Genomic DNA, 20,812 nt, shown 5'->3' on the forward strand with positions numbered 1-20,812 from the left:
TATGACATTGTTCTGCATTCTGTCCATCAATTGTTCTTTTTGCGTTTGTCACCCCGAGTGGGACGGGTTTACCCAGTTGTGGGTCCTTTACTCTCCATACCACTGGAGTCAATCTATCCTGACTGATAAGGCATGAAACCCCGAAAGCAGGTCTAGGATGTTTGTTTCCAGTCCAGGTAGAACCTGGCCTGGCAGTTGGGGCTGGACTGTTCCTGTTGGGAACAGGGTAAAGATTGATTTGCATATGATTGGGTTCAAACTGGAATGGCATGGTAAGCAAAAAAAACAATGGATTTAGGCCCAGATCACTGTACTGGGGTTAATGTATGACATTGTTCTGCATTCTGTCCATCAATTGTTCTTTCTGCGTTTGCCACCCCAACTGGGACGGGTTTACCCAGTTGTGGGTCCCTTGCTCTCCATGCCACTGGAGTCAAGCTATCCTGACTGATAAGGGGTGAAACCCCGAAAGCAGTCCTAGGATGCTTGTTTCCAGTCCAGGTAGGACCTGGCCTGGCAGTCTGGGCTGGACTGTTCCTATTGGGCACATGGTAAAGACTGATTTGCATATGGCTGGGTTCAAACTGAAATGGCATGGTGAGCAAAAAAGCTATGGATTTAGGCCCAGATCTCTGTACTGGGGTGAATGTATGACATTGTTCTGCATTCTGTTGATCAATTGTACTTTTTGCGTTTGTCACCCCGAGTGGGACAGGTATGCCCAGACGTGGCTCCCGTGCTCTCCATGCCACTGGAGTCAAGCTATCCTGGCTGATGAGGGTCTCGACCCCGAAACCGGTCCTAGGATGCTTGTTACCAGTCCAGGTAGGACCTGGCCTGGCAGGTCGGGCTTGACCGTTCCCATTGGGCACAGGGTCAAGATTGATTTGCATATGGCTGGGTACAAACTGGAGTGGCACTGGTGAGCAAACAAACAATGGATTTAGGCCCAGATCTCTGTACTGGGGTGAACGTATGACATTGTTCTGCATTCTGTCCTTCAATTGTTCTTTTTGCGTTTGTCACCCAGAGTGGGACGAGTATGCCCAGACGCGGGTCCTGTGCTCTCCATGCCACTGGAGTCAAGCTATCCTTGCTGATGAAGGGTGAAACCCTGAAACCGGTCCTAGGATGTTTGTTTCCCGTCCAGGTAGGACCTGGCCTGGCAGTTCAGGCTGGACTGTTCCCATTGGGCACAGGGTCAAGACTGATTTGCATATGGTTGGATTCAAATTGGAATGGCATGGTGAGCAAAAAAACGATGGATTTAGACCCAGATCACTGTACTGGGGTTAATGTATGACATTGTTCTGCATTCTGTCCATCAATTGTTCTTTCTGCGTTTGTCACCCCGAGTGGGACGGGAATACCCAGTTGTGGGTCCTTTACTCTCCATGCCACTGGAGTCAAGCTATCCTCACTGATAAGGGGTGAAACCCCGAAAGCAGTCCTAGGATGCTTGTTTCCAGTCCAGGTAGGACCTGGCCTGGCAGTCTGGGCTGGACTGTTCCTATTGGGCACATGGTAAAGACTGATTTGCATATGGCTGGGTTCAAACTGAATTGGCATGGTGAGCAAAAAAGCTATGGATTTAGGCCCAGATCTCTGTACTGGGGTGAATGTATGACATTGTTCTGCATTCTGTTGATCAATTGTACTTTTTGCGTTTGTCACCCAGAGTGGGACGAGTATGCCCAGACGCGGGTCCCGTGCTCTCCATGCCACTGGAGTCAAGCTATCCTTGCTGATGAGGGGTGAAACCCTGAAACCGGTCCTAGGATGTTTGTTTCCCGTCCAGGTAGGACCTGGCCTGGCAGTTCAGGCTGGACTGTTCCCATTGGGCACAGGGTCAAGACTGATTTGCATATGGTTGGATTCAAATTGGAATGGCATGGTGAGCAAAAAAACGATGGATTTAGGCCCAGATCACTGTACTGGGGTTAATGTATGACATTGTTCTGCATTCTGTCCATCAATTGTTCTTTCTGCGTTTGTCACCCCGAGTGGGACGGGAATACCCAGTTGTGGGTCCTTTACTCTCCATGCCACTGGATTCAAACTATCCTTGCTGATGAGGGGTAAAGCCCCAAAACCGGTCCTAGGATGCTTGTTTACAGTCCAGGTAGGACCTGTCCTGGCAGTTCGGCCTGGACTGTTCACATTGGGCACAGGGTCAAGACTGATTTGCATATGGTTGGGTTCAAACTGGAATGGCATGGTAAGCAAAAAAACTATGGATTTAGGCCCAGACCACTGTACTGGGGTTAATGTATGACATTGTTCTGCATTCTGTCCATCAATTGTTCTTTCTGCATTTGTCACTCCAACTGGGACGAGTTTACCCAGTTGTGGGTCCCTTGCTCTCCATGCCACTGGAGTCAAGCTATCCTGACTGATAGTGGGTTAAACCCCCAAAGCAGTCCTAGGATGCTTGTTTCCAGTCCAGGTAGGACCTGGCCTGGCAGTCTGGGCTGAACTGTTCCTATTGGGCACATGGTAAAGACTGATTTGCATATGGCTGGGTTCAAACTGAAATGGCATGGTGAGCAAACAAACAATGGATTTAGGCCCAGATCTCTGTACTGGGGTGAATGTATGACATTGTTCTGCATTCTGTTGATCAATTGTACTTTTTGCGTTAGTCACCCCGAGTGAGACAGGTATGCCCAGACGTGGCTCCCGTGCTCTCCATGCCACTGGAGTCAAGCTATCCTTGCTGATGAGGGGCGAAACCCCGAAACCGGTCCTAGGATGTTTGTTTCCAGTCCAGGTAGGACCTGGCCTGGCAGTTCAGGCTGGACTGTTCCCATTGGGCACAGGGTCAAGACTGATTTGCATATGGTTGGGTTCCAATTTGAATGGCATGGTGTGCAAAAAAATGATGGATTTCGGCCCAGATCACTGTACTGAGGTTAATGTATGACATTGTTCTGCATTCTGTCCATCAATTGTTCTTTTTGCGTTTTTCACCCCGAGTGGGACGGGTTTACCCAGTTGTGGGTCCTTTACTCTCCATACCACTGGAGTCAATCTATCCTGACTGATAAGGCGTGAAACCCCGAAAGCAGTTCTAGGATGTTTGTTTCCAGTCCAGGTAGAACCTGGCCTGGCAGTTGGGGCTGGACTGTTCCTGTTGGGAACAGGGTCAAGACTGATTTGCACATGGCCGGGTTCAAACTGGAATGGCATGGTGAGCAAAAAAACAATGGATTTAGGGCCAGATCTCTGTACTGCAGTGAATGTATGACATTGTTCTGCATTCTGTCCATCAATTGTACTTTTTGCATTTTTATTTAGAGGCAACACCTTTGTGCATGGGCCTACAACTATTGCTTTAAACGGGCAGGCACTATCAGGTACTCAGTATCTGCACTTCTTACATTTGAAAAGGATGGTGCCAACACTTCTTAGCACTGCTCTAATGGTTTTAATGGGAGAGTACCAGTACTTCTCAGCGGCAAACAGGTACTTTGGAACAAGGCATACCTGCACTTCTGTACCTGCACTTCTATATTTCCATTTCAAGCACTGCCCGCAACCTCTGTGGCAGTTGTTGTGGGACCCAGTTTGGGCTTGACCGTTCCCATTGGGCACAGGGTCAAGACTGATTTGCATATGGCTGGTTCAAACTGGAATGGCATGGTGAGCATGGACTGTTCTCATTTTGCACAGGGTCAAGACTGATTTGCTTATTGCTGGGTTCAAACTGGAAGGGCACTGGTGAGTTAAAAAAAATGATGGATTTAGGCCCAGATCTCTGTACTGGGGTGAATGTATGACAGTGTTCTGCATTCTGTCCATCAATTGTTCTTTTTGTGTTTGTCAACCAGAGTGGGACGGGTATGCCCAGACGCGGGTCCCGTGCGCTCCATGCCACTGAAGTCAAGCTATCCTTGCTGATGAGGGATGAAACCCCAAAACCGGTCCTAGGATGTTTGTTTTCAGTCCAGGTAGGACCTGACCTGGCAGTTCGGCCTGGACTGTTCCCATTGGGCACAGGGTCAAGACTGATTTGCATATGGTTGGGTTCAAACTGGAATGGCATGGTGAGCAAACACACGATGGATTTAGGCCCAGATCACTGTACTGGGGTTAATGTATGACATTGTTCTGCATTCTGTCCATCAATTGTTCTTTCTGCATTTGTCACCCCGAGTGGGACGGGTTTACCCATTTGTGGGTTTACTCTCCATGCCACTGGAGTCAATCTATCCTGACTGATAAGGCGTGAAACCCCGAAAGCAGTCCTAGGATGTTTGTTTCCAGTCCAGGTAGGACCTGGCCTGGCAGTTCGGGCTGGACTGTTCCTATTGGGCACAGGGTCAAGACTGATTTGCATATGGCTGGTTTCAAACTGGAATGGCATGGTGAGCAAAAAAAACAATGGATTTAGGCCCAGATCACTGTACTGGGGTTAATGTATGACATTGTTCTGCATTCTGTCCATCAATTGTTCTTTTTGCGTTTGTCACCCCGAGTGGGACGGGTTTACCCAGTTGTGGGTCCTTTACTCTCCATACCACTGGAGTCAATCTATCCTGACTGATAAGGCGTGAAACCCCGAAAGCAGGTCTAGGATGTTTGTTTCCAGTCCAGGTAGAACCTGGCCTGGCAGTTGGGGCTGGACTGTTCCTGTTGGGAACAGGGTAAAGATTGATTTGCATATGATTGGGTTCAAACTGGAATGGCATGGTAAGCAAAAAAAACAATGGATTTAGGCCCAGATCACTGTACTGGGGTTAATGTATGACATTGTTCTGCATTCTGTCCATCAATTGTTCTTTCTGCGTTTGCCACCCCAACTGGGACGGGTTTACCCAGTTGTGGGTCCCTTGCTCTCCATGCCACTGGAGTCAAGCTATCCTGACTGATAAGGGGTGAAACCCCGAAAGCAGTCCTAGGATGCTTGTTTCCAGTCCAGGTAGGACCTGGCCTGGCAGTCTGGGCTGGACTGTTCCTATTGGGCACATGGTAAAGACTGATTTGCATATGGCTGGGTTCAAACTGAAATGGCATGGTGAGCAAAAAAGCTATGGATTTAGGCCCAGATCTCTGTACTGGGGTGAATGTATGACATTGTTCTGCATTCTGTTGATCAATTGTACTTTTTGCGTTTGTCACCCCGAGTGGGACAGGTATGCCCAGACGTGGCTCCCGTGCTCTCCATGCCACTGGAGTCAAGCTATCCTGGCTGATGAGGGTCTCGACCCCGAAACCGGTCCTAGGATGCTTGTTACCAGTCCAGGTAGGACCTGGCCTGGCAGGTCGGGCTTGACCGTTCCCATTGGGCACAGGGTCAAGATTGATTTGCATATGGCTGGGTACAAACTGGAGTGGCACTGGTGAGCAAACAAACAATGGATTTAGGCCCAGATCTCTGTACTGGGGTGAACGTATGACATTGTTCTGCATTCTGTCCTTCAATTGTTCTTTTTGCGTTTGTCACCCAGAGTGGGACGAGTATGCCCAGACGCGGGTCCTGTGCTCTCCATGCCACTGGAGTCAAGCTATCCTTGCTGATGAAGGGTGAAACCCTGAAACCGGTCCTAGGATGTTTGTTTCCCGTCCAGGTAGGACCTGGCCTGGCAGTTCAGGCTGGACTGTTCCCATTGGGCACAGGGTCAAGACTGATTTGCATATGGTTGGATTCAAATTGGAATGGCATGGTGAGCAAAAAAACGATGGATTTAGACCCAGATCACTGTACTGGGGTTAATGTATGACATTGTTCTGCATTCTGTCCATCAATTGTTCTTTCTGCGTTTGTCACCCCGAGTGGGACGGGAATACCCAGTTGTGGGTCCTTTACTCTCCATGCCACTGGAGTCAAGCTATCCTCACTGATAAGGGGTGAAACCCCGAAAGCAGTCCTAGGATGCTTGTTTCCAGTCCAGGTAGGACCTGGCCTGGCAGTCTGGGCTGGACTGTTCCTATTGGGCACATGGTAAAGACTGATTTGCATATGGCTGGGTTCAAACTGAATTGGCATGGTGAGCAAAAAAGCTATGGATTTAGGCCCAGATCTCTGTACTGGGGCGAATGTATGACATTGTTCTGCATTCTGTTGATCAATTGTACTTTTTGCGTTTGTCACCCAGAGTGGGACGAGTATGCCCAGACCCGGGTCCCGTGCTCTCCATGCCACTGGAGTCAAGCTATCCTTGCTGATGAGGGGTGAAACCCTGAAACCGGTCCTAGGATGTTTGTTTCCCGTCCAGGTAGGACCTGGCCTGGCAGTTCAGGCTGGACTGTTCCCATTGGGCACAGGGTCAAGACTGATTTGCATATGGTTGGATTCAAATTGGAATGGCATGGTGAGCAAAAAAACGATGGATTTAGGCCCAGATCACTGTACTGGGGTTAATGTATGACATTGTTCTGCATTCTGTCCATCAATTGTTCTTTCTGCGTTTGTCACCCCGAGTGGGACGGGAATACCCAGTTGTGGGTCCTTTACTCTCCATGCCACTGGATTCAAACTATCCTTGCTGATGAGGGGTAAAACCCCAAAACCGGTCCTAGGATGCTTGTTTACAGTCCAGGTAGGACCTGTCCTGGCAGTTCGGCCTGGACTGTTCACATTGGGCACAGGGTCAAGACTGATTTGCATATGGTTGGGTTCAAACTGGAATGGCATGGTAAGCAAAAAAACTATGGATTTAGGCCCAGACCACTGTACTGGGGTTAATGTATGACATTGTTCTGCATTCTGTCCATCAATTGTTCTTTCTGCATTTGTCACTCCAACTGGGACGAGTTTACCCAGTTGTGGGTCCCTTGCTCTCCATGCCACTGGAGTCAAGCTATCCTGACTGATAGTGGGTTAAACCCCCAAAGCAGTCCTAGGATGCTTGTTTCCAGTCCAGGTAGGACCTGGCCTGGCAGTCTGGGCTGAACTGTTCCTATTGGGCACATGGTAAAGACTGATTTGCATATGGCTGGGTTCAAACTGAAATGGCATGGTGAGCAAACAAACAATGGATTTAGGCCCAGATCTCTGTACTGGGGTGAATGTATGACATTGTTCTGCATTCTGTTGATCAATTGTACTTTTTGCGTTAGTCACCCCGAGTGAGACAGGTATGCCCAGACGTGGCTCCCGTGCTCTCCATGCCACTGGAGTCAAGCTATCCTTGCTGATGAGGGGCGAAACCCCGAAACCGGTCCTAGGATGTTTGTTTCCAGTCCAGGTAGGACCTGGCCTGGCAGTTCAGGCTGGACTGTTCCCATTGGGCACAGGGTCAAGACTGATTTGCATATGGTTGGGTTCCAATTTGAATGGCATGGTGTGCAAAAAAATGATGGATTTCGGCCCAGATCACTGTACTGAGGTTAATGTATGACATTGTTCTGCATTCTGTTGATCAATTGTACTTTTTGCGTTAGTCACCCCGAGTGAGACAGGTATGCCCAGACGTGGCTCCCGTGCTCTCCATGCCACTGGAGTCAAGCTATCCTTGCTGATGAGGGGCGAAACCCCGAAACCGGTCCTAGGATGTTTGTTTCCAGTCCAGGTAGGACCTGGCCTGGCAGTTCAGGCTGGACTGTTCCCATTGGGCACAGGGTCAAGACTGATTTGCATATGGTTGGGTTCCAATTTGAATGGCATGGTGTGCAAAAAAATGATGGATTTCGGCCCAGATCACTGTACTGAGGTTAATGTATGACATTGTTCTGCATTCTGTCCATCAATTGTTCTTTTTGCGTTTTTCACCCCGAGTGGGACGGGTTTACCCAGTTGTGGGTCCTTTACTCTCCATACCACTGGAGTCAATCTATCCTGACTGATAAGGCGTGAAACCCCGAAAGCAGTTCTAGGATGTTTGTTTCCAGTCCAGGTAGAACCTGGCCTGGCAGTTGGGGCTGGACTGTTCCTGTTGGGAACAGGGTCAAGACTGATTTGCACATGGCCGGGTTCAAACTGGAATGGCATGGTGAGCAAAAAAACAATGGATTTAGGGCCAGATCTCTGTACTGCAGTGAATGTATGACATTGTTCTGCATTCTGTCCATCAATTGTACTTTTTGCATTTTTATTTAGAGGCAACACCTTTGTGCATGGGCCTACAACTATTGCTTTAAACGGGCAGGCACTATCAGGTACTCAGTATCTGCACTTCTTACATTTGAAAAGGATGGTGCCAACACTTCTTAGCACTGCTCTAATGGTTTTAATGGGAGAGTACCAGTACTTCTCAGCGGCAAACAGGTACTTTGGAACAAGGCATACCTGCACTTCTGTACCTGCACTTCTATATTTCCATTTCAAGCACTGCCCGCAACCTCTGTGGCAGTTGTTGTGGGACCCAGTTTGGGCTTGACCGTTCCCATTGGGCACAGGGTCAAGACTGATTTGCATATGGCTGGTTCAAACTGGAATGGCATGGTGAGCATGGACTGTTCTCATTTTGCACAGGGTCAAGACTGATTTGCTTATTGCTGGGTTCAAACTGGAAGGGCACTGGTGAGTTTAAAAAAATGATGGATTTAGGCCCAGATCTCTGTACTGGGGTGAATGTATGACAGTGTTCTGCATTCTGTCCATCAATTGTTCTTTTTGTGTTTGTCAACCAGAGTGGGACGGGTATGCCCAGACGCGGGTCCCGTGCGCTCCATGCCACTGAAGTCAAGCTATCCTTGCTGATGAGGGATGAAACCCCAAAACCGGTCCTAGGATGTTTGTTTTCAGTCCAGGTAGGACCTGACCTGGCAGTTCGGCCTGGACTGTTCCCATTGGGCACAGGGTCAAGACTGATTTGCATATGGTTGGGTTCAAACTGGAATGGCATGGTGAGCAAACACACGATGGATTTAGGCCCAGATCACTGTACTGGGGTTAATGTATGACATTGTTCTGCATTCTGTCCATCAATTGTTCTTTCTGCATTTGTCACCCCGAGTGGGACGGGTTTACCCATTTGTGGGTTTACTCTCCATGCCACTGGAGTCAATCTATCCTGACTGATAAGGCGTGAAACCCCGAAAGCAGTCCTAGGATGTTTGTTTCCAGTCCAGGTAGGACCTGGCCTGGCAGTTCGGGCTGGACTGTTCCTATTGGGCACAGGGTCAAGACTGATTTGCATATGGCTGGTTTCAAACTGGAATGGCATGGTGAGCAAAAAACAATGGATTTAGGCCCAGATCTCTGTGCTGGAGTGAATGTATGACATTGTTCTGCATTCTGTCCATCAATTGTACTTTTTGCATTTTTATTTAGAGGCAGCACCTTTGTGCATGGGCCTACAACTATTGCTTTAAACGGGCAGGTACTATCAGGTACTCACTATCTGCACTTCTTACATTTGAAAAGGATGGTGCCAACACTTCTTAGCACTGCTCTAATAGTTTTAATGGGAGAGTACCAGTACTTCTCAGCGGCAAACCGGTACTTTGGAACAAGGCATACCTGCACTTCTGTACCTGCACTTCTATATTTCCATTTCAAGCACTGCCCACAACCTCTATGGCAGTTGTTGGGGTACCCAAGGGATTAGTGATCAATGGTGCAGTAAGCACGGTGGCACTGGGCCCATGGCAGGACCTACCAAAGCAGGACGTTGATTGGGGTGGAGGATATTTCTGTGCTTGTGTCAGTGCTCATTGGGCCCTTGCTGTGCCACTGGCAGTACAACATTTCCATGCAATGTTTGATACAATAAAGCAGCCCTTGTGTGGACGCAGGTCTAGATGGCTGCACTGCGAGTTGATACTATGACTAATAATAACAGTAGTAATTACAGATATGTGTTTTATGTAATGCCTCATGCATCAGTCCCAGCTGCTCACGGCTCTGCAACTAACAGGTGCTGCTGCTATTAGCTTGATTAATGATGTAGTTCAGTACTGGAGCCATGAGGAGACAGGAGACAAACGGGAAGGTTGTGCTTTAACAGATTCAACCCATCAGGCAGTATATGTGAAAGGAAAAGCACAGCTGATGCCTATTCAGGTGGCTGATGTTCCCATGGTCAATGGTTATAGCCAGCAGGGATTACAGACTTCCCGGTTCCCACCGCATTTTAGGCTGTACATGTTACCTGAGACACTTGCCATGCCATTCATTGAACAGCTATGTCTCTTTGCAGTGAGGAGACTTGAAATCATATGAATCGTTAAGATCAGGGCATAAGTCCTAAAAAATAGTGGGTGGACCAAGGGTCTGATGTTCAAATGCGTTCTACAGGCACAAAACATGCAATTTGCACAATATCCGGCTTTGCAACTGCCAAACACAAAAGCATTGCAGCATATATGCCAACAATCGAGATTCAGGCAGGCGAGTCCCTGTTTTTAGGGACTAATGGCCAACAATCGAGATTCAGACAGGTGAGTCTCTACTTCTTTTAGGGACTAATGGCTCTATTTCAGCTTACTCACACCTAAGAAATCCTCCTCTTCAGTCCAAGTAAATGGGGAAACTATAAATTCACCTGCGTTTTCATTCTAATGCTCCCTCATTTCTTTTCCCACATGTTGGTATGTATCCAATATACAAAGAGTACTTTGCAAGCCAGAAATATCTTTCTGACTCGCAAAGTACGCTATGTGATCCCTTGTAAATCGAAAGTGGAGTAGATGTGAAAGGGACACCCACCTCCTTCTTCTGAGTAGTTGTGGTTTTCTGAAGTGGTTTGTGATTAAGAATGGGAAATTTCCTAGCTAATGTTACGGAAAGTTTCAATTCTATTAAGGACTTGGAGGCGAGGATTATGCTGTACTTTCAGTGCTTTATTCCAACAGCAGCCATTTTAAAACTTGAACTGAGACCACATTTCCCAAATACCCTCAGGAAAAAATGGTCAACAAAAACAAAGAAGGGACAGCATATCCCTTAGTCCAAATAGCCAATCACGATCCATGATCCATAGCCCAGTCCGTCGTCATCCCCTTGCTCATCTTCTTTCTTTGCACGAGTGCGCCATTAATACTAGCCTATTTGTCCTGTTTCCCGGTGTCTGCTCCTAGAAACCAAAGAACAACATCAGGACTCGAATTGTCAGAGACGAAAGCAAAATTTGCAAACAAGGGAATCGACAAGAGAACATCAAAGAGTCAGAATCATGCTGAAGGCAAATGAAACAAATCAGGCAATGAGCAGAATACATAAGCAAAACATGCACAAACAAAATGCACAGTATAAACCATAAAGATACTACTTACTCCCAACGGGCAGGATATCTCGCAGAGACCTGTGGGTGGGATAATCCTCACCTCCGAGTCCTTAATAGAATTGAATCTTTCCGTTTTGTTTGCTAGGAAATTTCTCATTCTATGTCAGTATCGGAGGCTTCGGTTTATGCTAAGTCAAAGCTTGCTTACCACCAAATGCGCCATATCGATAATAGGCTTAAAATAGAACTGTTTAATGGTTGAATCTGAGGACCAATCTGCCGCATTCATAATGTCCTCCAGATGAGCTCCCAGAGAGAATGCCTTGGAGGCCATCACGCCTCGTGCAGAATGAGCTCCAAATTGATGTAGGCTAATGCCTGCTTCCTGCATAACCCACCGCACCCAGCGTGCGATAGTGGGCGATGACACCGCCCTGAGGGGCTTCAGGAGAGCAAACAATAGCTGTCTCTCCCCAGGTCTGAGCTCCGAAGACATCTCATAAGCTTTCAAAACAGCGCACCACACACAGCTTGGGGGAGTCTGGAAATGCTGGGTATTCAATAACACACGTATAACTCTTGGTCCTGTGACTGATTGTAAACGACACCCCCGAAGGAAAAAAAACTCTGCCCGTGATGTCCAAGGCTCGTACGTCCGACAATCTGCAGCACAAAATCAAACAAAGAAGCATCACTAGTTTCACAGTAAGCTCTTTGCGGGATAAAAACTCATCAGGTTGCCATGAAAGAAACAAATTAAGCACTCTGTTAACATCCCACAGCTCCGAGTACCGGGGTTCGGAGGAAGTGACAAGCGGAGGCCTATCAAGAGTCTGCATACGAAAAGATGTTCTCCCACCGGCTTGCCGTCCAGTGGGATATGCCCTGATGAAATTGCAGAGAGGAAAGTATTGACCGATCGGTAAGCCAAACCCTGCCGGGCCAGATTCGCCAAGAAATTCAAAACGTGGTCTAAATCTGCGCCCACGGGATCGCAACTCCGTCGCACACATTAATGACACCATTGTCCCCAGGCCGAGCGATAACGCTTGACGGTACTGTCCGACCAGGCCTTGGATAAGAGGCTCTCAGCGAACTCCGAAAGGCCTGGGATCGACCATCTACCCCTGTAAACTTCCACGCCATGAGGTGAAGAGAGCCGTCGAGGACCATCTGATGAGGATGGTTGTTGGGATTGAGAAGAAGCTCTGGAAAGTGGGAGGGTGGGATTGGAAAATCCCAAGAAAGTTCCAGAAGAACTGAGAACCAAACTTAAGACCTTCAAATGGAAGTAATGAAAACCATGTTGGCCTGTTGTCGCCTGATCTGAGCTGACACTCTGATGATCATGACGAAGGGCAGGAATGCATAAAGCCATTCCTGCGTCCAATCTTGCAGGAATGCATCCATGGCTAGAGCCAGGGGATCCGGCCTCCAGCTGAAAAAGCGAGGTAGCTGATGATCCAACCTGGAAGCAAAAAGATCCACGGAAAAAGGACCCCAAAGGTCCTGCACCTGAGAAAAAATGTTCGGATGCAACTTCCACAGACTGGAAGTGTCACAACTGCCAGTCTGCCACCAGATTCTCTCGACCTGGGAGATATTACGCCGTCACCGAGATATGATGGTCTAGGCAGAACTGCCAAAGATTTGTTGCCAGGTCCCTAAGCACCTTCGAGCGAGTGCCCCCAAGGTGATTGATGTAACAGACCACCAATAAGTTGTCCATTTTTAGGAGGACACAGGACTGGACTTTGTCTTTGGTCCAACAACACACGACGAAGGAACCCGCCAGAAGCCCCAGTCAATTGATGTGAAGTTCCTGCTCCTGCGGGGACCATAAACCGCCTGTGGAGAACTCTCCACACCTTGCGCCCCAGCCTGATGTGCTGGCGTCTGACTCTATAACTAGGTCTGGGGCGGAGCCGAAAATCGCTCTCCCGTTCCAGGCCTCCATGTAAGAGAGCCACCAGCGAAGTTCTCCTAGCGCCTCGTCCAACAGGGAGACCGGATGGGAGTATGGGATCCCTTTGCAAAGATGTTTGGCCTTCAGGAGCTGCAAGGCCGGACAGTGTAGTGGACCCGGGAATATTGCCTGGATCGAGGCTGAGAGCAACCCGACAATGCGGGCAATCTGCCGACGGGGAGCCATACCTTTTGCCAGGGTGCGCTTGAGCTTGTGGCGAATCTTTGCCAACTTGCGTGCTGGAAGACTGAGGGTCGCGTCCGTGGAGTCGATCACAAAACCCAAATAGGCGACTCGCTGGGCCGGCACCAACAGGGACTTCTTGGAGTTTATGACAAACCCCAAACTCTCCAGCAGACTGATTGCTAGTTGCAGCAACTGATCGCAAAGCACCCCGGGAGCCTGGGCCAGTAACAGCATATCTTCTAGGTAAACAATGAGACTCGGCCCTCTCACCCTGAGGTATTCCACAACTGGTTTGAGAACCTTTGTGAAGAACCACGGGGCGGATGAGAGATCGAAGGGAAGAGTTGTGAAGTGATACACTTGTTGGCGCCAGAGAAACTGCAGGAACCTTCTGTGGGGGAAAAAATAGGGATGGCCAAGTAGGCATCCTTTAAATCCAAGCAGACCATCCAATCTGCCGGCCTGAGCACGTCTTGCAGGAGGTGAAAACCCTCAATCTTGAAAAGGCGGTACACCAGCCATTCGTTGAAATCACGCAGGTTGAGAACCGGCCGCTTCCCCCCATCCGTCTTGTCCACCACAAACATATTGCTTAGAAATCCCTGTGGATGCAAGACGGTGGGACAATAGTGCCTTTGTCTAAGAGCGCGGAGACCTTTGCGTCGATTAATGCCTCTTCATGTTGGGAAAACCGAATAGGGTGGGGCCGAAACGTTTGTTTGGGATCGCCACAGAACTCTATTTGAAAACCTTGCACCGTCTGTAGAACCCAAGCATTGGACGTGACTGTCCTCCACACATTCAGAAAATCGGCCAGACAGCCTCCCACTCGCACTAGAGAAGTTGTGGAAACACTTACCGGAGTTAGAGGTGTTGTCTCTAACGCGGAAACCTCAGCCTCTGGAATGTCACCCTCGGGAGGGGTAAAAGTTGGAATACCATGCCTGGTTCTGGTATTGCCCCTGCCTGGAGCCTTGCCCCCTGAAGTTGCTGTTGTTATTTGGGGCCTGGCCAGTCGAGTGGCCTTTTCCTTGACCGGCCCCACAGAAAACCTGGGAGGGAAAAACTTTCTTAATGGAAAACTGCACCCTATTCAAAGATGTGAACTTACCCAGCTCCTTTATAAATGGTTCTCCAAACAAACCTCCCTGGGCAACCACCCCGGCCTCAGAGTCAGCCAAGTCTCCCAGTTTGGGATCCACTTTTATCAAGAAAGACCTCCTACACTCAGTTGAGAGCGCAAGAATTTTGGTTCCCCAGAAACACTACTACTCTTTGCGCCCACTTGGAGAGAGCGTTTGGAGATATTACTGCTCCTGTAGACTTAGCGTCCTCTGCCATGACCAATATCATGGTGATTGGGCCCAGGGCATCCAGGAGCTTATCCTGGCATGCCCTCCAGCATCAATCTATCCCTTTCTTATGATCTTTCGTGAGAAAGGTCGCCATCCTAGGATCGAGCTCTGGTATTTGAGTGACTTTCCCATCCAGAGAGGGACGAGGGCATTCTGAGCGAAGGCGACTGCGAGCCTCCTTGCCCATTGACGTGCAGATCCTGCTTGCTACATAACCAGCCACCTTGGTTGAAGACGTCCATTCCGAGGACTTTGGGTGCATTACCAACTCAGGATCCAGTATATCGGATTCTGCACTGGTACCCAGGGCCGGCTCTAGGGCGGTGCGAACGGTGCCACCGCACCGGGTGCAGACTTCACGTGGGGGCACCTATGTGCTACTTTATCTTGTTTTCAAAGCACACGCTGCCGTGTTCATGGCCTCCAGCAATTTTCGGCCAATAATAAAAATGTCAAGTGAACTCCGGTGATTAATGTTCTTCCCGGTGAGAGACCGTAGTTTTGTCTAGTGGAAGTTTTGACTGCTGGAAGTTTTAATTCCTCATAAGTTAGTGCAGACGGTCAATATGCCTGCTGCAAAGAATGTGTACTATGCAAATCACAAAGTGAATATAACATTAATAGGTCAGTGAGTTAGTGCTTTCATCAGACACTTCCTTTTGTTACTTGCAGTTTACAAGTTAAACTCCTAATGTAAAACAGTGAGCTACTACCTGTCATCAAAGAACTGAAATGCAGACTTCAAGTACAGATTAGAGCGTATTGATTTTTCCCCCAGACTTTCATTATCCTAATGTTTCACAAAGGGTTCATTTGGGTAGAAATAATTTCTGATTATTAAAGAGAACCCCCAAGCATGGAATTATGTTTCAAATTCTGAGTTTGTGCTTCTCCAGACCAAGCCCCCCTAAACTATACTCCCTACCAGTATGGATGACATATAAATCCTACCCCTTGTAGTCCTCCGTCTTATGTAACGTGTCCTATACATTGATTTACACATATATGATTGATTGTCTCTGTAATGTGTGTGCAATGTAAAGTGCTCTGACAACCTTCACTTTTATGAGTGACACTATAAAACAAATTAAATGCATCTGTGAGAGAGTGGTTATGGAGACAGTTAAAGGGTGGTAGTGCGGGAATTCATTGCAGAGGTGGTCATTGGGGAGGGGGGGCGCCAAAAATCATTATCGCAAAGGGCACCACCAGTGCTAAAGCCGGCCCTGCTGGTACCCTGCGGATCCGTAGGGCGGGGGATGGGGCCAGATACCACAGCCTGGAGGGACCTGGCTCCTCGTCTGTATCCCCGTGAATGTCATCCTCAAACCCTTGGGAGGGACTGGGTGGATCAATAGGCACAGAGGAAAGGAGAGGGAGCTAAGGGAGGTGGTTGCTGAGGGTTGTGTGCTAGAAAAGCTTCTCTCAAATGCTGAAAAGTGTCTTGGTCTACGCCGTCCACATTAGGACGCTTAGCGGGCACAGGGTCACTGTTAGAAATTGCTAGCGGTGCAGCTGGAGCCGACACCGCCGTTGGGGCCCATTTAGAACAAAACTGCTCCAACCTTTGGCATAAACGCTCCTCCATGGGAGCCATGAACTCTTCTACAGCGCAGTAGATGGACGCATCCACCGAGTTGTAGAAATCGTCATCCCAGGGTAGCTGCTCAAGGGGATCCTCTTCCTAGTGCATGTCTCCCTGCTGCAACATGATGAGCACTAAGACGTCACCCACAGGCTCCGAAGCTTAAGCCTAGTGGCACCCCCGCAGTCAACCGGCAGCTTAATCAGTTGCTGGGAACCAGAAAATTTAACAGGGCACAACCCCAATCAAATGAAAGGCACCTTGAGGAGCCTGGGACACCCTGCACCAAGTGTAGGAAAGCGGACGCTCCACTCGCTCTAATTAGCCCTAGGAATGTGTCCCTGCAGGCCCCAATTCAGCCTGAACCAAATGCCAATAAAAAATACACCCAGCGGGCGTCAAAGAAATTATGCTCCACACACGCACACCTACTCGATTAAATTGAGCGTCAAATTGGCCTGAGAAAATCTCTACAGACCCTCTGCGAGGGCGTATGTCTCCAGGGGTGCGAGGCAGCCAGGCAACGGTGGACGGAATGCAGGAAATTGACACAGAGGTCAAATTCTGCTTGACACGTGCGACAGCACCCCTAGGGGTCAGGGGTGCAGACCGCGCCCCGCTGCAGGACAAAAGTAGGCGGTCCCGTGTAGGTCTGATAACAGGCCCGTGGGCCACGGCGGCGACCAAACTGTGAGTTTACATCGCCGCACCACAGCACTGAAACACTGGAACAGGGCTGCACACAGCCCCGGGGCAGAAGGTAGCGTGCTGAGGCAGCCCCTCAAAGGTCAACTCTCCCCACTGAGGCGGGCCGCAACAGTGCCCCAGCGCTGCAAATAAAACACATTATGCCACAAGAAAGATCTGCAGATGGCAGAGATGAATAGCTAAAACATCCGTAATAAACGGCAGGCGCGGGACGCGAAGCGCGGTCCCATGGCTGCCGGTACAATCAACAACAGTTCAATTATATGAAGAGAAAAACAAGAACACTCATCTTATGGTTGCGAGCAACAAAGAAAGAGGATGAGCAAGCGGATGATGACAGACTGGGCTATGGATCCTGGATCATGATTGGCTATTTGGACTAAGGGACATATTGTCCCTTCTTTGTTTTTGTTGACCACGTTTTCCCGAGGGTGTTTGGGAAATGTAGTCTCAGTTCAAGTTTTAAAATGGCTGCTGTTGGAATAAAGCATTGAAAGTACAGCATAATTCAAAGCCTCCTGTCCTGACATAGAATTGCAGTTGCAAACTGAGAATACAAACCTGTCAAAGTAGGGGCACATAGTCACAACATGGAAGCTGTCCATAATGGACTGTTTGCACTTTGTGACTGGCAGCTGTGGTCATCTGGTAGGGTATTAGCAGAGAGAGTTTCAAAGGACCATTGCATGTAGCGCCAGTGATCCCTAGCAGCATGCCATTTCTCTTTTTAAGGTCGAGCCTCTGAGAGCATTCACTAGCTCATGCGTCTTGCTTGCAAGACACTTGTTAACAAAAAGGGATTGCAGCCCGCCCATAGCTTACCGTTTGTTGGCTCGCATGGTGCTCTTCTTTACAGCCTCGTAATTCAAGGCAGGCCTAACATCATTACAATACATCTTTGTGGAGCAGGGACTAAGCACTGATTGTTTTAACTTAATCAGGCCCTGACAGCTTCTCCCCACTTGATTGAGGTGCTATTTTGTTCTGTTTAACTTTTAGTACCTTGCAAACAAAAAGCACGTGACTGGCAAAAATGTGCCCAGCAGAACAAAAAAAATTACAAAGGTTTATTTTCTATAATTCTATTATATTGCCAAATCTTCTTTTTTCACTTTGCACAAAATTTTCCTTTGGCTTTTGCTTGTGGGCTCTGTTCTAAAAAAATTAGGATTATTTTATTGCAAAGTGACACTTTTTCTTTCTTATGTGTGATCTCTGAAATTATGCGTTAACACACAGTCATACAGAACACCCCAATCCTCCCCACTTCAGCTTGCGCCAATCCACTCCACCTCACACCAATCTGCCCCAGACAAATCCAGTCCACTCCAGTTCACTCCAAACACCACACTCCAATCCTTCCAACCCACTCCAATCTGCTTCACTCCAATCCAAAATAATCTGCCCCACTATAATCCAAAACAATCTGCCCAATCCAATCAAAAATAATCTGCCCCACTCCCATCCAAAACAATCTGCCCCACTCCAATCCAAAACAATCTGCCCAACTGCAATTCATCTAACTCTAATCCAAAACAAAATACCCAACTCTAATCTGCCACACTCCAGCCTGCCCCACTCCAAATCCACCCAACTCCAGTCCAAAACAAACTGCCCATTCAAATCTGCCCCACTATAATCCAAAACAATCTGCCCACTCCAATCCACCTATCTCCCGTCTGCCCAACTCCAATTCAAAACCATCTTCCCCACTCCAATCTGCCCCACTTCACTCCAATCCACCCACTCCATCCCAATTCACCCCAATCCACCCACTCCAATCCACCTCACCCAAATCCAATCCACCTCACTCCTTCCCCAATCCTACCAACTCCAATCCACCCTACTACAACCCCAAACAAACCAATCCAAAACAATCTGTCCCTCTCCAATCGAAAACAATCCGCCTACCCTAATCCAATCCACCTCACCCTAATCCAATCCACCCCACCCCACCCCACCCCAGTCCAGCCAAATGGATCTACCCCACTCCAGTCCACCCCACTGAACCCTACTCAAATCCAGCCCACCCCACCCCAATCCAATCCACCTCAATTCAATCCACTCACTCAATCCAATCAATTTCACTCCAATCAAATCCATCCCACTGCAATACAACCCACCACCTGTTCAACCCACCCCACCCCAAATCACCCCACTCCATTCCACCCCACTCCTTTGCACCCCACCCCACTCCATTTCAATCTAATCCACCCCACTGCAGTCCAATCCCCCCCTCTATGCCAATTCAACCCACTGTAGCCCAATCCAGCCCACACCACCTCAGTTCAGTCCACCCCACCCCACTCAATCCAATTAACCCAGCCCACCACACTCCAATCCAACCAACTCCAGTCCAATCCACCCCACTCCAATCCAATCCACCCCCTCCAGTCCACCCCTCTCAACTCTAATTCACCCCACTCCAAACCACCCTACTCTAATCCAATCCAATCCACCACACCCAAACCCATCCACCCCACCCCGCTCCAATCCACCCCAATCCAATCCACCTCACCCAATTTCAATCCACCCAACTCTAATCCAGTCCACCCAATCCAATCCTCCCCACTCCACTCAATCCAACCCACTCTAACCCAATCCAATCCATCCCAATTTACTCCAATCTACCCCACTACCTCAATCCACTCCAACCTACTCCACCCAAATCTATGACACTGCACTCTACGAAACTCTCTGTCACTGACCCACTGAACTCTACTCCCCTTTACTCAACTCTACAAATCTCTGTTCCCCGTACTCTACTCTACAACACTCTACTCCAACAAGTCCAGACTACAACACTCTACCCCCACCACACTTTAGGACACTCTACTCCAACAAATCCACTCTACGACACTCTACTCCCCCCCACTTCACTCTATGACATTCCACGCCACTAACTTTTAGCCATGCTGAACAGCAGCCACATTGATTTACAACAAGGCAAAACACATTTCCAAAGCCAATATGTGTAGGCGAGACCTATGGACTTTGTCAATGCTAGTTTTAAATTCAGCCCCTGCCATTTAAAGGGGCTTCACTCAGAAAAATAATTTACTGTTTTGAGATTGTGACTGCAGTAACGGATGTCTGCTGTTGCTCTTGGATCTCCATCCATCTATTCACAAGCATTCTGTAGGATCACAACATGGAATCCTGCCTCTCTAATATTAGTGAAGATGGTTAATGAAATGCAAATTGGTGCACTGAAATGGATTTTGTGACTTGAGCAATGATATATCAAGCCCAATTGGGCCTGGCACAGCTCAGTCAATGGAAATGGAGTGAAGACACAAGAACTGATGTCACAGCGCTATCCTACACCTCTACAGTTCTATTGTGCAGTCAACGCTGAAAGACAGCCTTTAACATATATTTAATGTATGAATGTAAACATTTGTATAAAATGCATTATTCATATCTAAACCAAACATACATTACATCTATCTACTTGCAGACTGCAAAGGCAAAAAAGATCGCTCTTAAACATCTCATGTAACCTTGGAATTCATTACATTGTTAACAGGGATTTGGACAATTAATGACAATAATTTGTGATACATTTGAAGATTGTGTCATTGTGCATGGGTTTGTCATCATAGACTTGTTAGTGGCACTGTGACGTGGCCTCATTACTGCATGTGCAATTTTTAAAGACAACATTTAATCACACTCAAATGTGAATATAAAATATTGAATTTCCATTTCACTTTCATCAGTCACGTATTCAATGCAGAATGCAGTGGCGGTTCCTCTGCTACGGTAGGGGAGCGTCGCCCCACTGCTATTTCAGCAGTGCCAAAAAGAAATTTATAACACCTGGATGGTATTATAATTTTCTTTTTCTATGCAGGAGTGGGGTGGAGCTGGCTCTGTGACACCAGAGCAGGGGAGGAGT

This window comes from Triturus cristatus, chromosome 5_1 (assembly GCF_964204655.1).
Source record: "Triturus cristatus chromosome 5_1, aTriCri1.1, whole genome shotgun sequence".
NCBI classification, from domain to species: domain Eukaryota; kingdom Metazoa; phylum Chordata; class Amphibia; order Caudata; family Salamandridae; genus Triturus; species Triturus cristatus.